At 44.0% G+C, this 17,674-nt stretch overlaps 1 protein-coding gene, 1 non-coding gene and 1 pseudogene across 2 annotated transcripts in view; 2 read left to right on the top strand and 1 right to left on the bottom strand.

Annotated features, from left to right (window-relative positions):
• Positions 1–17,674, bottom strand: part of LOC126183258 (uncharacterized) — a 368,835-nt gene that overhangs the window by 229,617 nt on the left and 121,544 nt on the right. The window lies entirely within an intron of this gene.
• Positions 911–985, top strand: Trnat-ugu (transfer RNA threonine (anticodon UGU)). Its single transcript has one exon. It is a non-coding gene; the product is annotated as a tRNA-Thr (tRNA).
• On the top strand, positions 11,038–11,155 carry LOC126185675 (5S ribosomal RNA; annotated as a pseudogene).

Genomic DNA, 17,674 nt, shown 5'->3' with positions numbered 1-17,674 from the left:
GGCGAAGACATTTCCCAGCAGGGTAACTGTCGGTGCTGCAAGGTCAGAATCGTGCTACAGTGGTTTGAGGGGCATTATAGTGAACTCACACTGATGTCTTTGCTAGCAAATGTGCCTGATCTGTACCTACTGAAACTCATATTGGGCGCCAGCTGCGTGCTCGTAAACCACCATACCACAATTTGGGGGAATTGCTTGACCAGTGCGTAGTGCCTTCTGGAATCCTGTCAAGGATTTTTAGAATCTATGCCAGGCAGAGTCTCTGTTCTACTGTGTTTGAAAATTGGATCAACATCCTACTTAACATTTATATGGATATGGTGTATGTTCTTTCGGACATGTCTGAAAGAACAGACACCATTGATGACCTGCAGCCGTCTAGAACGAAATTAGAATCATATTAATACCGTCAGCTGCGCACGGGCGTTGATATAGATCAACGGGGACAGGTGAAAATGTGTGCCCCGACCGGGACTCGATGCCGGGATCTCCTACTTACATGGCATACGCTCTATCCATCTGAGCCACCGAGGGCACAGATGATAGTGCGACTGCAGGGACTATCTGCAGGGAGACTCATTCTCACCTTGTATGTCCACACACTACATTCGTAGTGTCCCACCCCAACACACTCATTACTCGTGGAAGACATTATTCCAAGTCCCGTAAGATTTCGGGGAATATGTGTGCATCCGCACAGAAAAGAAGGTCATGGCCGGTATCGCCAGAACTATAGATTTATATGGATATGGTGTATGTTCTTACGGGACTTGGAAGAATGTCTTCCACGAGTAATGAGTGTGTTGGGGTGGGACACTACGAATGTAGTGTGTGGACATACAAGGTGAGAGAATGTGAGTCTCGCGGGAGCCGTGCGCGAGATAGTCCCTGCAGTCGCACTATCATCTGTGCCCTCGGTGGCTCAGATGGATAGAGCGTCTGCCATGTAAGCAGGAGATCCCGGGTTCGAGTCCCGGTCGGGGCACACACTTCCACCTGTCCCCGTTGATCTATATCAACGCCCGTGCGCAGCTGACGGTATTAATATAATTTTAATTTCGTCCTACTAAACGGGTGGTCGCAATGTTTTGGCTCATCGCTGTATAGGGTTACAAGAGCTGACTTCCGGCTGCAGCCTTCCAAGGACTCGCGCAACTCAAGACTGCAGGCGAAAGCTAGCACACACGCCGTGCACGCCTCAATTTACGGTTGAGTTCCGCCTACATTTGCTTCCCACATGGCACATCTACTCTGCACGGACTGGCCCCGTCCTTCACGCTTTCGTTTTGCAGTTCGGACGCTTATTTACATCCCTGTTGCCGCTCTCTCTTATTCCTTCCTCCATGTTCCCCCGTCACTTTGGATGTCCAGTGTATCACACTATTGCCCACACCTTTTACAATCAAACGCGACTGTTTCATTCCACGAACTACCTTCAATTACGTGGAGATCGTTATCCCCGGACACTTCTCGCGCATTCCCTTGCCCAGAACGAGAGACATTAGAAGAATTTTCCGCTGGCAATGACAACACAAAAGTTTAAGAGATAATGTTATTTTTTTCATTTTTTTACACGACAGATTGTAAATTTCTACATTAATGGCAACAACTTTTCAAACTGTTAACGTCCTTAGTAAAATCAGTTTGTCCAATCGCAAAATTAAGTTCTGTATCAGTTTGAGCTTCTTAATTTGGCGAGTATCTTCGTCCACTCACTCTTTGTGTCAGTGTTAAGAATAAAAGGTAATCGCTGGGAGCTAAATTCACTGTGGAAGCGCTACAAAGCGAACTTGATACATTTTTGCTGTAACAATGAGAGACGTACAAGAGAACACTTTACCGTAATGAAAGAGCTGTCTGTGGCCGAGGGCCGAGCGGTTCTAGGCTCTTCAGTCCGGAACCGCGCTGCTGCTACGGTCGCAGGTTCGAATCCTGCCTCGGGCATGGATGTGTGTGATGTCCTTCGGTTAGTTAGGTTTAAGTAGTTCTAAGTCTAGGGAACTGCTGATCTCAGATGTTAAGTCCCATAGTGCTTACAGCCATTTGAAAGAGCTGTTTTTTTCTGTATAAAATGTGACTGTCTAACCTAAACAGTACCCTTCAGTGTGTCCAGTGTTGAAGCGCAAAATTCCTCGGTTATGGCTCTACCCATGTGGAGGTAGTCCATGAGCAAAATACTGCAATAACATCAGAACTCGCTAGTCACGATTTTCTCTGTGGATGGAAGCATTTTTATTTGTGCTGGTGCCTTTTATTGCTCACTGTTATGGCTGCTCCTTCGTTTCTGGTGTGCAATGAGGAAACCAGGATGCATCTACTATTGTGAGACGTCGGAGAAGCTCACAGCGCTTTCGTTGGAGCAAGCCTACACATTTTTAAGAAATTTTAGTTAGAACGCGTTGGCTAGTGATTAACAGACTCGGCACCCCACAGAGCGGAAAGATTCACTGTATCCAAAACTTCGTATAATATGTGGTGTATATGACCTATCGAGATGTTGGAAAGATTGATACTTTCTAATGGTAGTAAGATACTACGAAGTTCTTACACAGTTTCGTCTGGCGTACAGCTTTTTTGACGTCCTGACCACTCATCATCTTCAATGGATACGCCTACGCGATTAAATTTAGCAACCCGATTATTAATCGTTGAGAATGAATGGAAATAATTCTTTGATATCGACTCAAACTTTTTTTATATACGCAATGTGATCAAAGCACTTGAAACGATATATCTCGTCACAGATCATAATTCAATGTCCTCCATTTTAAACGAAAATTTTTAACACGATCACACGAAAAAGCAATTGAAAGTACGACTCTTAAATTTCAGTGTGCTAGGCAATCTTGCTTTCTAGATGATCGTAGTATTTTGGCTACATACTTCCCTGATCACAAAAATTTATTTTTAAGGAGCTATGGTAGATACAGCTATGTGCTTTGTTGTAAATGGTACCTTAATTCAAAGTTTTTTATGGATTCACTTCCATGTGTGCTGCCCCTGTTGTCTGTAGAGCTTCTAGGCGATCCTCAATATCTCTCCATGCCTTTGCCAACATCTCTTTCGACATCATCTACAACATCTCGTATTCGTGCCGTACGAGATTGAACATCCGTAATTGGCGAACTGAACACTGTCCTCAACGTAAACCAACCAAAAAAAATCAAGAGGAGCTATGTCTGGTGAACACGGCGGCAATGATTTTGGACCATTTCTATCGATCCGTCTGTGCCGAAAGCATTCATCCAAGAAGTGGTGGTGCACCATCTTGTTGACACGCTATCTATGGCTGAAATTCCTGTAACTGAGGAGGAACGTAAAGTTCCGACACGTCCAGGTAAAAACTTCACGAATTAAGATATCATTTGCAACAAATCACATAGCTGTACCAAAAATAATTCCTCAGAAATAAAATTTTTATAATCAAGGAAAGACTTCCTGCTCACCCTGTATGTTTCAATCAATTGTCTATACAGACGCAATGTCGTTTCCTTTCTGACACGGCTGCTACGTTTTGGCTCTTCTTTCCCATAGTTCCAAAATATTTTGGCACCATGGTAGATGGAACACTCGTAAGGCACAGCACTCGTATTCTGGCCTGGCAGTTTTGATTTTGTTTTTCGGTTTCCGTCAGTCGCCTGCGATAGAAAGATACCGCGGCTGGTTTCTTGTTTCATTTCCCAAAATGACCTGGCGTTCAATGCTTTGTAATCAATAGTAAATTAAATAAAAAGAAAGATTTATTGAGAACAATTTATTTTATTTATTATTTAATATTTTGATAGTTGGACCTTTGTGGCAATGGAACAAGGTCGCCATAAACATATTCGGAATTTTTTAGAAGAAAATCAGCGGAATAAAACGTGGACCTGGGAGTGATGTTTATCCACGTCGGTGTATAATGGAAGTTTGTTGGTTCAAACTCATTCGCTACAAATGCTGCAATATTTTAGATCACATATGTTTACCACTTCTACTACCAACTCTACCACTTGGCGACTATCAACTCGCTATTTACAATTTAGTGCACTGTTAAGAGTACTGTACTGTAAGGTAATGTACTGTAAATACAACCAACAGATTATTAGCCAACAGCGGCTAGAAACAAGTTTCTTGATATACCAATTTTTCAACAGAATAAATTCAGACAGGTTGCTGTTTCTGCACAGTAAGTGCAGTGTTGAACGTCTGCAGTGGATGAGATTAGATTAAAAAAGTTTCTCTCTCATGTGATTACAACTTAACAACGAGAATGTCCCGGAACTTAAAGTCACTACACATGTCACGAACTTCCTTGTAACAGCCTTTCGAGCCGACTAAAAGCTAGTTTTTCGATTTGCAGTTTTACTGCACTTTTCAAACCTCGGTCTCTGTTTTGCGAAAATCTTAAGAGGTGGAAGAGAGAAAATATTAATTCTAGGATGCACGACAGCAGGATTGTCTTTAACGTTACACTGGACAACTCTTTTGCAGTGCGCGTATCGGCAAGGAGGGCTATAACTGTTCCCGACAAAGGATGAAACGAATAAATTCGAGTCTTAAATGCACAGCACACCTGAATTTTCATTTTACTGATGGCTTTACGTTATGGACCTACCTCTGTAAACCTATACGTAAAGGCACGCTAATGAATATAGTCTCGAAGACAGTAGTTTAAGAATGTCTGCGCAGAAACTACATCAAAAAGCTGTCTGTGATTCGTGACTTCACTTCTAGTGTTTCGTCATTGTTAACTATGTCTACTAATTATCACTCTACATTGCAATCATAGAAAGCCAGGTTGTTACATTTAGAGTTTTTCTATGAAACTGGGGCCCAGTTTCCATTCTTCCCAGTTTCACCAGGCATTTTTGTCGCCTGCTCTTTTAGTACACTAGTCTTGGGCTCAGAAACTTTTTTCCAAAGACTGATTTTTAAACGAAATCACTAAAATAATCCTATAATTCGTACTGTTAAAGCTTTTATACGATTTGAATTTAAAGTTTTGTTCATGCAAGATGAGATGCTAAAAAAAAGAAGAAGATTCATCTACACCTTTTTTAAGAAATTTGGACATCATATCGCAAAAACAATTGGGAAGAAAACGAGATTTTCTCAACAAAAAAAAATTCTATTAAATTCGTACCACTGTTTCTTTTTATAAGAGCACTCGAAATTGCACAAGTAATAGAAATGAACGGCTAACGTGAAATGCAGCTAGTGCTTTTCTGCTTGCATCGACTCTAAGGGAGAAAAACATATCCTTTATGATTCTATACCTGTCCCGATTTCTCTACGTTGGCTGTGATTCCGTCACAATGTTTGTGCTGGGCGATCACAAGCAATTTTTCAGGTGAAACCTAACCTCTAACCACACACACACACACACAAATATATATATATTGCTCAGACAACTACTATGACCGACGGCCAGTGTGGCCGAGCGGTTCTAGGCGCTACAGTCTGGAACATCGCGACCGCTATGGTCGCAGGTTCGAATCCTACCTCGGGCATGGATGTGTGTGATGTCCTTAGGTTAGTTAGGTTTAAGTAGTTCTAAGTTCTAGGGGACTGATGACCTCACCTGATAAGTCCCATAGTGCTCAGTGCCATCTGAACCAACTACTATGACCACCTGTTTAATAGCATGTTGGCCCATCTTTGGAATGCAGTACACAACGTTTCTTCTTGGCACAGATTTGACGAGTCCCTGGTAGGTTTCCGCAGGTATGTAATTTGTCTATGTACAGGTCACGCAATGCCCATAAATTGCGGGTCGGTGGTTTGTCTACGCGTAGCGGCGCCCGATAGCTTGCCAGATGTGCTTCATCTGGTACATATCAAGCAATTTTAGTGGCCGGGCAATCTATATCAACATGAGATCAATACCGTGATCCTCAAAACGTGTAAGCAAGATTCCGGCCTTGTGATGGAGGCAATTATCCCTCTGGAAGGTGCCATTGTCGTCGAAAAAGACATCCAGCAGGCATCGCTATACGTGGTCAGGAACAATGTTCACTGAGTCCACAGCTGTTGTAGGGCCTTAGCCATGGAAGCCAATGTGAATGTTCCCCATATCATAACAATGCCCACTGACCTGCATCCATGGTGCGGTGCACGTTTTGAGCAGCCTTTCGCCTGTTCAAAATAGCTCTGAGCACTATGGGACTTAACATCTGAGGTCATTAGTCCACTAGAACTTAGAACTGCTTAAACCTAACTAACCTAAGGACATCACACACAGACATGCCCGAGGCAGGATTCGAACCTGCGACCGTAGCAGTCGTGCGATTCCGGACTGAAGCGCCTAGAACGGCTCGGCCATTGCGGCCGGCTCTTTCGCCTGTATGACGACTTATTCGGACACGTCCAACGATCTAGAGTAATAAGAAACGTGATTCACCCGACGAGGTGAAATCTTTCTAATGATACGTGGCCCAGTCTCAATGACCCCGTATCGACTACAATCATAACTGAAGATGTCGTCGGGTCAACATTGGAAAATGTGGAAGTCATTTGTTGCGGAGCACAATTTTCAACATTGTACGCCAACCGGCATAAAAACTCTTGTCTCTGCACCAGCATTGTACTCCTCAGATCTGCCACAGATCTCTACAGACCGTGGACGCCTCTCTCTGATGAGGCGTGGACGTCCAACAATATTGTCGCCTACTCGTGGTTTCACTGTCATTCAACTACTTTCCATAGAGGCTCACGGCAGCTGCAAGCAAACAGTCGACCAGATGAGGCGAAAAAAGGGAAGAAGAGAGGAAAAAGCAAAACGGGGTGGGAGCCGATGGAGGGAGAGGACATATATAAAGGGGGGCAGGGTGGACGGGAGAAGGAGTGGGGAAGGCAGAAGAGAGGAAACCAAAAGGACTGGGGGGGGGGGAGAATGGAGGCAAAGACAGGGCAGGCGGGGAAAAAGCGATGGAAGGGGGGGGGGGAGAGGGAGCCCAGGAGCCCGGGAAAAGGACAGAGGCAGGGAGGGGGAGGTGAGGATCAGAGTTGATAGGAGGGATAAATGGAGGAAGAGAGGGCATCATTTAGGAGGGGGAGTTGTTCCCCATTCGTCTCTGCTCTGCTTATACACTTTCCTGACCACGTCACATACCCGCTACGTCATCAGACAGTTAGCAGTGAGCAATGTGGTTTGGCTCATCAGTGTAAGATCTCCATTCAACGAGCATTTGTACAGAACCTGTTACACACGATGAACATAAACACACTGAACAAAACAGTAGTCTGCCCCCTTTTTTTTCCTTTATTGATTTTCAATTCCCCCCGAAGGGGGTGGGCTGGCAGCAGCTTAGTACGCTGCTCTACAGCCTACAGGCTTTTTTTAAAAAAAAAAAACGGAAGAAGAAAAGAAACAAGAAAAACAGGTGATAAAACAGTGACGTAAAGTGTAAAATGGCGGAAAAATGCGGAAAGTTAAAACAGAAAGCAAAACGGGTTGGCAATGTTAATAAAAGACGCAGGAATCAGACAAGTAACATAGTACACACACAATTAAAAAAACATCGCGACAGTCTGGTTTCTGTTCGCAAGAGATAAAAAGCACACCCAGCGACAGTATAATGGCCGTTTGCAACACTTCCCAAAAAAACACAACACGGAACACTCACTGTAAAACACTCACTGTAAAACACTGCACAAAAATGGCGGCACAAAGATGACACTCCAGAGCCAAAGGCAGATGGGGGGGGCGGACCTGGAGGAGGGGGAGGAACAAGGAGGGAGGAAGGAAAAAAGAAACGAAAAAGGGGGGAACCAAGGAGGGAGAGGACTAATAAAGTGGGAGAGGGGCAGGGCAGACGCGAGAGGGAATGAGAGGAGGCAGAGGAGGGAAATGCAAAAGGACTCGGGGGAGAGAAGGGGGCAGAGAGAGGGGAGGTGGGGAAAAAAGAGGATGGAAGGGGGGAAGAGGAGCTCGAGAAAAGGACAGAGGAAAGGAGGGGGAGTGAGGATCAGAGTAGATAGGAGGGATAAATGGAGGGAGAGAGAGCATCATACGGGAGGGGGAGTTGATGGAAGCCACCTTGGGAAAGGAGATGAAGGGTGTAGAGATGGAGGGTACGGGGGACACAACAGTGAAGACGTGGCGCTGGGGGCGGGGATGGGAGAGGAGAGGAGCAACCAGGGGGTGAGGGGGATCAAGGCGGCGAGAGGTGTAGAGGATGCGGATATGTTCGAGGAATAGGAGCGGATGGGGGAAAGGAATGAGATCATAGAGGATCCGCGTGGGGGACGGGAGGTGTATACGGAAGGCGAGGTGGAGTGCATGACACTCAAGGATCTGGAGGGACTTATAGAATTTGGGAGGGCAGATATCCAGGCAGGACTGGCATAACAGAGGATGGGACGGATTAAGGATTTGTCGATGTGGAGGATGGTAGAGGGGTGCAACCCCCACGTCCGGCCAGAGAGGAGTTTGAGGAGTCGGAGGCGGTTGTGGGCTTTGGATTGGATGGAGTGGAGATGAGGGATCCAGGTGAGGTGACGGTCAATGGTGAGGCCAAGGTAGGTGAGGGTGGGGGTGAGGCGGACAGGACAGGCGCAGACAGTAAGGGAGAAATCCAGGAGCCGGAAGGAGCGAGTGGTACGACCTACGATGATTGCCTGGGTCTTGGAAGGATTGATTTTCAGGAGCCACTGGTTACACCATGCAGCAAAAAGGTCAAGGTGATTCTGGAGAAGGCGTTGGGACCGTTGGAGGGTAGGAGCGAGGGCGAGGAATGCGGTGTCATCAGCATATTGCAAGATGTGTACTGGAGAGGGGTAGTCTGCCCCAGGAGACACCATACTAAATACCATGTTACACCGCCTCTAGACTTGAGAGTACTCAAAATTATTTAGGCATATGTCCGAAAGAACAGACACTAAGCAGTCATATACTTGATTCGCCTCGATGGGCGACGGATTCACTGTCTTCAAGTGCGTATGCACGATTACGTCTGACTTGCAGGAATCTCAAAGTAGCAAGCATGGATCACATCGACAGGAACTATGGATAGATGGCGCTAGGTGTTTGTGTGGGTCGGCCGGGGGCGTGCCGAGATAGTCCGCGGAGTTGCGATAAATACTGTATCCAGGTGGCGCAGTGGTTAACGAGACTACCTACTAAGCATGAGGTCCCGGGTTCGAACCCCGGTCCACCACACGTTTTCACTCGTCCCCACTGATTCCGCGTAAAGTCTCGATGCAGCTGACATCAATAATCCCTTTCCTTTCCTCCCCCCTCCCCACGCCGCCCAACTTCAGTTTACATGTAATGTATCACAGCTTCGGATTCCGCGTGGTGTCTGTTCTTTCGGACATGTCCGAAACAACAGACACCATGTATTCATATGAATAAAAAGTGGTTGCTGTATTTCTTAAAGTAACTTAATTGACAGCCACAGAGCTCAACAATCAGTGTCATGGATAAATTAATGTTAAACGCCGTATATTACGGAAACCAGACTACAAGACACTCTCGCCCGCATCTCGTGGTCGTGCGGTAGCGTTCTCGCTTCCCACGCCCGGGTTCCCGGGTTCGATTCCCGGCGGGGTCGGGGATTTTCTCTGCCTCGTGATGGCTGGGTGTTGTGTGCTGTCCTTAGGTTAGTTAGGTTTAAGTAGTTCTAAGTTCTAGGGGGCTTATGACCACAGCAGTTGAGTCCCATAGTGCTCAGAGCCATTTGAACCATTTGAACAAGACACTCCGTCTCATGATCACAGTTATTTATGTGCAGTCTACATACTAGGTGTCATACGAACTAGTAGTATCTGATATCTCGTTCACTTACTCGTATATAGCATAAAACTGGCTTAGCTCCGTAGATTCGTCGTGAACGGTACACCTCTTCGCACGAACGCTTTGGATCCATTTTATGATTCGAAGGCAGCGGCTGTCTCGCACATATGAAAAAACCAAAAGTCCGGCAGCAGGAGTAGTGTAACCAACCGCTGGTCAAAGGCACACTTTCTTGTGAGCTGCGTCTGTCATTTTCCTTCTACAAAACGTGTATTATTTAACTAAATATCGCTTAAAAAACAATGATATACAAAGGGAAAAGGGAGTAGATGAAATGAGGGATATGATACGGCGAGAAGATTTTGACAGAGCAATGAAACGCCGAGGTTTCAAAAGGCCGCTGGATTAAACAACAGTCTCTCACGATTGTTAAGACCTTTAGAGAGCCAGTCATGACGAAACTATTCCACCTGGTATATCTATGAGACAGGCAGAGTACCCTCATAGTTAAAAAAAAAGTAATAATTGGAATTCCGAAGAAGGCAGTTTCTGGCAAGTTTGAAAATTACCTAACCATCAGTTTAATAACTCATGGTTGCAAATCACTGACACGAATTGTCTGTAGAAGAATGGAACGTTTGGTAGAAGCTGACCCAGGAGAAGATCGGTTTGGGATCTGGAGAAATGTAGGAACGCGTGAGCCATTACTGATCCTCTGATATTTTTTAGAAGAGTGTTTGAATAAAAACAAAGCTACATTTATGGCATTTGTAGACTTAGAAAAGTTTTTGATAATGTTGACTGGAATTTGCTCTTTAGGATTATTAAGTTACCAGAGACAAATTACAGATAGCAAAAAGTTATATCTAACTTGTATAGGAACCAGACTGTAGTCATTAGACTCGAAGAGGATGAAACGGAAGCAGGAGTTGAGAAGGGAATGTAATAGGGTTATAGCTTATCCCCAACGTGATGGCCAGACAAACAAAGTTGTGATTCAGTCTGTACATTGATACAGCAGTAAATGAAAACAGAGAAAAATTTGGAAAGGGAATTGAAGTTCATGGAGAAGAAATAAAAATGTTGAGGTTTGCTGATGACATTACAATTGTGTCAGAGATGGTAAAAGCGCAAGGAATATGTATTAACTTACTATATGATTTATTGCTTAAGCGGTCCTAGCAGGAGTTGCCAAATGAAACCAACTGCCTTAAACTTAATAGCTGAATTATCCTCGGAGTTGCTGCCAAATAAACGTTATACAAAGTAATCAATTAAAAGGTTAACCCCTGGAAATACATACTGCTTGATTATACTTTGGCAACGGCCTTGCCACAGTGGATACACCGGTTCCCGTGAGATCACCGAAGTTAAGCGCTGTCGGGCGTGATCGGCACTTGGATAGGTGACCATCCGGGCCGCCATGCGCTGTTGCCATTTTTCGGGGTGCACTCAGCCTCGTGATGCCAATTGAGGAGCTACTCGACCTAATAGTAGCGGCTTCGGTCAAGAATACCATCATAACGACCAGGAGAGCGGTGTGCTGACCCCACGCCCCTCCTATCCGCATCCTCCACTGAGGATGACACGGCGGTCGGATGGTCCCGGTAGGCCACTCGTGGCCTGACGAAGGAGTGCTTTTTTATTATACTTTCATGTAAACAGGTTATTCTTTGTAGGCACATGTTCACGCTGTCTGTGCCAGATCAATAATTAAATAAAAGAATAATCAGGCAATACATATTTCTAGGGCTTAACCTTTTATATTGATCATTTTGCATAACTTTCATTAGGTAATAACTGCCACGATATTTTAGCTAGAAAGTTTAAGCAAGTTACTTTCACTTGGCAACTCTTCCAGGATTGTCTGACAAGTGACTCAGTACGTTAATACATATTCCTTTCATTTGGCAAGGCCTGCCAAGTGCTTAATGCTATTACCTGTTCTCCCGATGTTTTGTAAAATATTTTCTCATTCGCCAATGCTTAAATTTTCCTCCCGGTTTATATACAAATCGATGAAGATACATCATTATTGTAGTCCAATGCATAATATATAGCTCTTCATTTATCATTGCTTCAACATTTCTTTGACCTTATGGGCAAAATGTGTGAGACATTATTCTCATAGTAAGATGCAAGTATACTTTGTTAATTTTTCTTTTATGTAATTACTGATCTAATGCACACAGCAAAAAAAATGTACACTAGAAAATAATCAAACGATACGTATTTCCAGGGCTTAATCTTTTAAATTTTGTTTCTTTCGTAAGGTAACACCTGCCAGAATTGTTCAACAAATAATACAGAAGTTTCTCTCTCTCTCTCTCTTTTTTAACATATAGCTTTCAAAGGACTTGGAACAGCAGTCGCACGGAATCGATAGTGTTTTGAAAAGAGGTTATAAGATGAACATGAACAGAAGAAATGCAAGAGTAATGGAGTGTGGTAGAATTAAATCACACGAGGCTGGAGAAATTAGATCAGGATTTGAGATTAAAAGTAGTAAATGAGTTTTGCTATTTGGGAAGAAAAATAAGTGACAGTAGCCTAAATAGAGAGGATATAAAAAAAACAGACTGGTAACGGCATGAAAATTCCTGAAAAACAAACTTTCGGAAGTTTTTACAGAAAGTATTTTTCTCGAATGTAGCTTTGCATGGAAGCGAAACACGGACGAAACCAGTTCACACAAGGAGAGAATACAAGCTTTCGAAATGTGATGCTATAGAATAGTGACGAAGATTTGATGAGTAGCTCGAATAGCAAATGAGGAGGTACTGAATCAAATTCGGGAAAAGAGAAATGAATGCTATAATGTGACTAAAAGAAGGAATCGGTTGGCAGGGCACATCCTGAGACATCAAGGAATAATCAGTTTGGTAACGGAGCGAAGTGTGTGGATGTAAATATTGTAGAGGAAGACACAAGAACTCATAAAAGAAATTCTGACAGACCCAAAAGAAAGGGTGAGATTCAGAGGAGCACTGTCAGAAGAATTTGAGATCAAGACTGGTGTTAAACAGGGAGATGGATTGTCACCATTGTTGTTCAGTATAGCACTGGACGAAGTGATCAGGCAGTGGAGAGCAATAAACGAGGAAATGGGAAAACCAAAGACCCATGTGGGGGACAAAAAGGACAACAGGGCTCAAATGGACTGCCTAGCCTTTGCAGATGACATAGCAATAGTATGTGAGACGGAAGAAGACGCAAAGACACAACTCGACAGAAAGGTGGGACTGAGGATTGACTATAACAAGACAAAGACATTAAACACCACTGCAGACTGGGAAACACCGGAAGGCACTGTGGAAATGGTGGACGAATTTAAATACCTGTGAGAATTTATAACAGGAAGGAACAGGAACAAGGAGGGAATAACAGAGAGGATAAAGAAGATGAGGTCAGCCTTCCGCATGACAAGAGAGATATACAATAAAAAGAATATATCCACAGAGGCAAAGATAAGCCACTACAAGGCAACAGTGAGGAATGTAGTATTATATGCTGCTGAGACGATAACACTAGGAAGAAATGGATCAGAACAACTAGAGAAAGAAGAGAGAAAAATACTGAGAAAAATACTAGGTCCCAAAAGAGGTGGAGAGAGATGGATGCGAAGAAAAAATGGCTCTGAGCACTATGGGACTTAACATCTGAGGTCATCAGTCCCCTAGAACTTAGAATTACTTAAACCTAACTAACCTAAGGACATCACACACATCCATGCTCGGGGCAGGATTCGAACCTGCGACCGTAGCGGTCGCGCGGTTCCCGACTGTAGCGCCTAGAACCGCTCGGCTACTCCGGCCGGCGGATGCGAAGACCTAGGGAAAAATTGAACCGGAACATGAGAACAATATCCGGGGAAATCAGACTCAAAAGGGCAAGGTTTGCTGGGAATGTAGTTACGATGAGTATGGACAGAATGACGAAGAGAGTGTGGGAAACAACAGGGTGGACAAGGGGAAAGACAGGAAGCAAGTGGATTGTTGAACTTCGGAAGGACTGATTGGAATTGGGGATCAAGGTCGAAGGAAAGGAAAACTGGAGGAACAAATATACACCGACAAATATGCCGGAGATCAATGACAGAGAAGAATACAGGAAAAGATTAGAATGTCACCAGAGGAGCCGCCAGGAGAAACGGAAACTGAAGATCTCGGAAGAAGAGCGGGAGAGAAGAAGAGAAAGAATGAAGAGGTTATGGGAGAAGAAGAGGAAAATGCAGTCCACGAAGGGGCTACCCGTGGTCCTACAGAGGCCGTAACGCAAGAAGAAGACCAAGGTTTGACTACAGAAGCAGGTTCAAATTGATGTTGGTTTGCGTAGTTAGGTAGAGGTGAAGAGGCCTGCACAAGATAGAGTAACGTGAAGAGCTGCATCAAAGCAGTCTTCGTACTGACTACCATAACAGCGACATCAACAACAACCTCACTTAAAACTGTAAGCACACGATACTACACCATACAATATTATTGCCTCCCGTGGCCGTTGTCGGAAACACGCGGTGGCTTGACAGTAAACAAGCCCAGGAAAACGCACGGCACTCCGAATGATTTCAAGACGACTGTGCATATACTGTCAAGTGTTCCAGCGTGTCCTCGTTAAATATCTCAATAAAAACGCACGATAAGCCGATCGAAGCGCCCTCACTCGCAGGTGCAATTATATCGTGGTCGACTAATACGTGCCACATGTAAATCATCGGAGTGACTTACTCATGCTATCGTTGAATGTGATCAAACAAATCCACCACTTCCATTTCACTTTTGGGTACTAACAGGTGAAGACCACGACGCTAGGATCAAGGATTTACTTGAAACTTTGTACACCTTCAGTAGGCCATTAGAACAACATATGTGTAAGTAATAAGATGCACTGCTCTTGGAATTCCGTGAAAATCGCAAGAGAAGTTTTACGCATCTATTATGTGGCTCATTCGCGTTTAGCAAGAACGTCGTTGAGGAGGCGACGGTTTAAACCTTTTTTTAAAATTCATGTTCTTTTCATCGCTGGTCATATTATTTACTTTATATGACATCTGAGGGGTAATATAACGAAAAAAAACACGTACATTTTCATGAAGATGTAGTGAATATCATATGTTATTTGAATATTTACTATTTGTAATTAAATTTTCGAGGACGAGGGACAGGCTTGGAAAAGCCCAAGTCAAACCTCGATAAATAATTATGCGAATGACGTTATTCACAATCAGCAATATAGTAAGTCATAATGTGCCAGACCACAAATTACTCGTCGGATGTGCTCTCGACATCACACGCTGTAGGGTGGTATTTGTCATACAGAGATGGAAAACAAAGTGAAACTTGATGCAAATACTCCATGCAAAGACACGTGATTGTTTACATTAGATTACCTCTCAAATCTCATGTAAATTAAATAATACGACGAGTGATGAAAGGAATATATTAACAATTAAGTTTGAGCGTGACTCGAACGCTAATTACTTGACCACCATGTAGTGTAACGTCCAGCGCCTACACACAGATACATAAGCCACACAGACGCTTAAAACTTCTCTTGTGATTTTCTCGGAATTTCCATAGTTTACAAGCACATTACGTTCTTTTAATGGCCTACTATAGGAACACAAAGGATGAAGTAAATCTGTGACCTCTCCTTGTAAGTTACGAACTTCCCACAGATTCAGGTCCTAGCTGACCATCATCACCAAAGAAATCTAGCAGTTATATACAGGTAACGAACTGATCTATCCTATATACAATTTGTTGTGCGTCACTATTAGACGGATGAGTAGGTCCTACTGCCAACTGCTTTCCTCATTTCCCCGGTTTAGAAAAAGCTTTTACCGCTCGTCCGTCTTTTTCTCTTTACCTGTAGTGGAAACCGAAGTGGCTGGGTGTGAATAGTGTTGTTTCTTTTTGTGAACCGCGGAGCTGTGACGGGATCGGTGCTAGTGAAAGGGCTAGAGCGGCTCCTCTGACCACTCACTGTTCGCGTTCGGAAGAAAGCCGTGATGTAAGCGACTTACTAACCCCGATACAAGCGCCCTGCCACCGACGCGGACACAAGTAATGGATACCACCGCACTCGTAAACAGGCTAGGCTGCGCTACTAAACGAGACTTACCCTAGTATCCATCCACCCGCTCGTATTTCATCCAATACGACCATTTCGCTTTAGCATATGTTATTGAAGGACATATCAACATCGCTGCTGAACAGATTTTGAAAATGAAACATCCTAACAAATTAAATCTGTAACAGAACGGGGGTTCGAACCTTCAGCATTGTCTTTTCCTGCCGGCCAGTGTGGCCGAGCGGTTCTAGGCGCTTCAGTCTGGAACCGCGCGACCACTACGGTCGCAGGTTCGAATCCTGCCTCGGGCACGGGTGTGTGTGATGTCCTTAGGTTAGTTAGGTTTAAGTAGTTCTAAGGTCTAGGGGACTGATGACCTCAGATGTTGAGTCCCATAGTGCTCAGAGCCATTTGAACCATTTGTCTTTTCCTCGCTACTCTCTTCCAGTCTTAGCTTCTGAGTATGCCTGAGGGCCAACTCACGGTTTCAGTCTGGTCTGGTGACTCAGTTTGAAAGGATGTTGCCAGTGAACGGTAAGTATTCAAGTTATACTACCGGCACGACATAAAGAAAAACACACACACATACAACGTGTCAGGAAGTTTCATTACAGCTACCGAGCGAGGTGGCGCAGTGGTTGGCACAACGGATTCGCTTTCGGGAGGACGACTGTTCGAACTCGCGTCCGGTCATCCAGATTTAGGTTTTCCGTGATATCCCTAGATCGCTCCACGAAAATGCCGAGATGGTTCCTCTGAAAGGGCACGGCCCATTTCCTTCCGCATCCTTGACACAATCCGAGCTTGTGCTCCGTTTCTAATGACCTCGATGTTGACAAGACGTAAATTCTAATCTACTTTCCTTCCTTCATTACAGTTTACATACTTTTTACAGTGTGGAATATTCATTCCAGAAGTTGCAATATTTTCTACATCTACAGCTGTATCTACACTCGGTAAATCACACTGCGGTATTTGCTGGAGGGTACTTGTGGTACCAATATTTTTTCCTCGCCTTCCCTATTCCATTTGAAAATAACATCTAGGAAGAATTTCTGTCGGAAAATTTCAGTATAAGTTCTTGCTCTTCTTCACTTATCTTTTATCCCGTCTAGTACGACGTCTGCTTTTTCAGGACTTGGCAAATTTCATTTTATTAATCAGTTTTGCACCCCAATGCCCTTCCTGAGTACAAGGTCGCCAAGGTAACCAGAGATAGGGAAGTAGTGTTCGCCATCTGTCTGTAAATCGTGTAAACTTTGTGCTGTGTGGTATAATATTTAATATACTCAAAAAAGGTTTAAATGGCTCTGAGAACTACGGGACTTAGCATCTGAGGTCATTAGTCCCCTAGAACTTAGAACTACTTAAACCTAACTAACCTAAGGACATCACACACATCCATGCCCGAGGCAGGATTCGAACCTGCGACCGTAGCGGTCGCGCGGTTCCAGACTGAAGCGCCTAGAACCGCTTGGCCTCAACTGCCGGCTTTAATATACTAATATCTGTTACAGTGACAGCGACAGTGTGTATTAGAAGGCAGAGTTTACATACAAGAAGGGGCATGAAAAAGCGGAATCAGCAAAAAATGACACACTGGAACAAAATATCAGCTGTACTGCGAATGTCACCACATAACATCAGTATGTGACACTAACACAAAAATAATGAACGCACTGACGACGAAGAAACTTCACCGAAGCCTGTTTGAGTGTTAAACAAGAATAATACTATGCTTGCTCAAGTAAGAACCGTATTTCTATAATTATAGGATAGGAAGAAAACGCGGACAAAAAGTAAGATTCAACTACAAGATGAATATTTAAACTGCTTGTGCCTAGTATAATCTGTGACTGAAACTTGGGAACAGCCCAGAATTTATCT

This window comes from Schistocerca cancellata, chromosome 4 (assembly GCF_023864275.1).
Source record: "Schistocerca cancellata isolate TAMUIC-IGC-003103 chromosome 4, iqSchCanc2.1, whole genome shotgun sequence".
Taxonomy (NCBI): Eukaryota; Metazoa; Arthropoda; class Insecta; order Orthoptera; family Acrididae; genus Schistocerca; species Schistocerca cancellata.
Note: the sequence above shows the minus strand (reverse complement) of the source record. Positions and strands in the feature narration are given on the sequence as shown.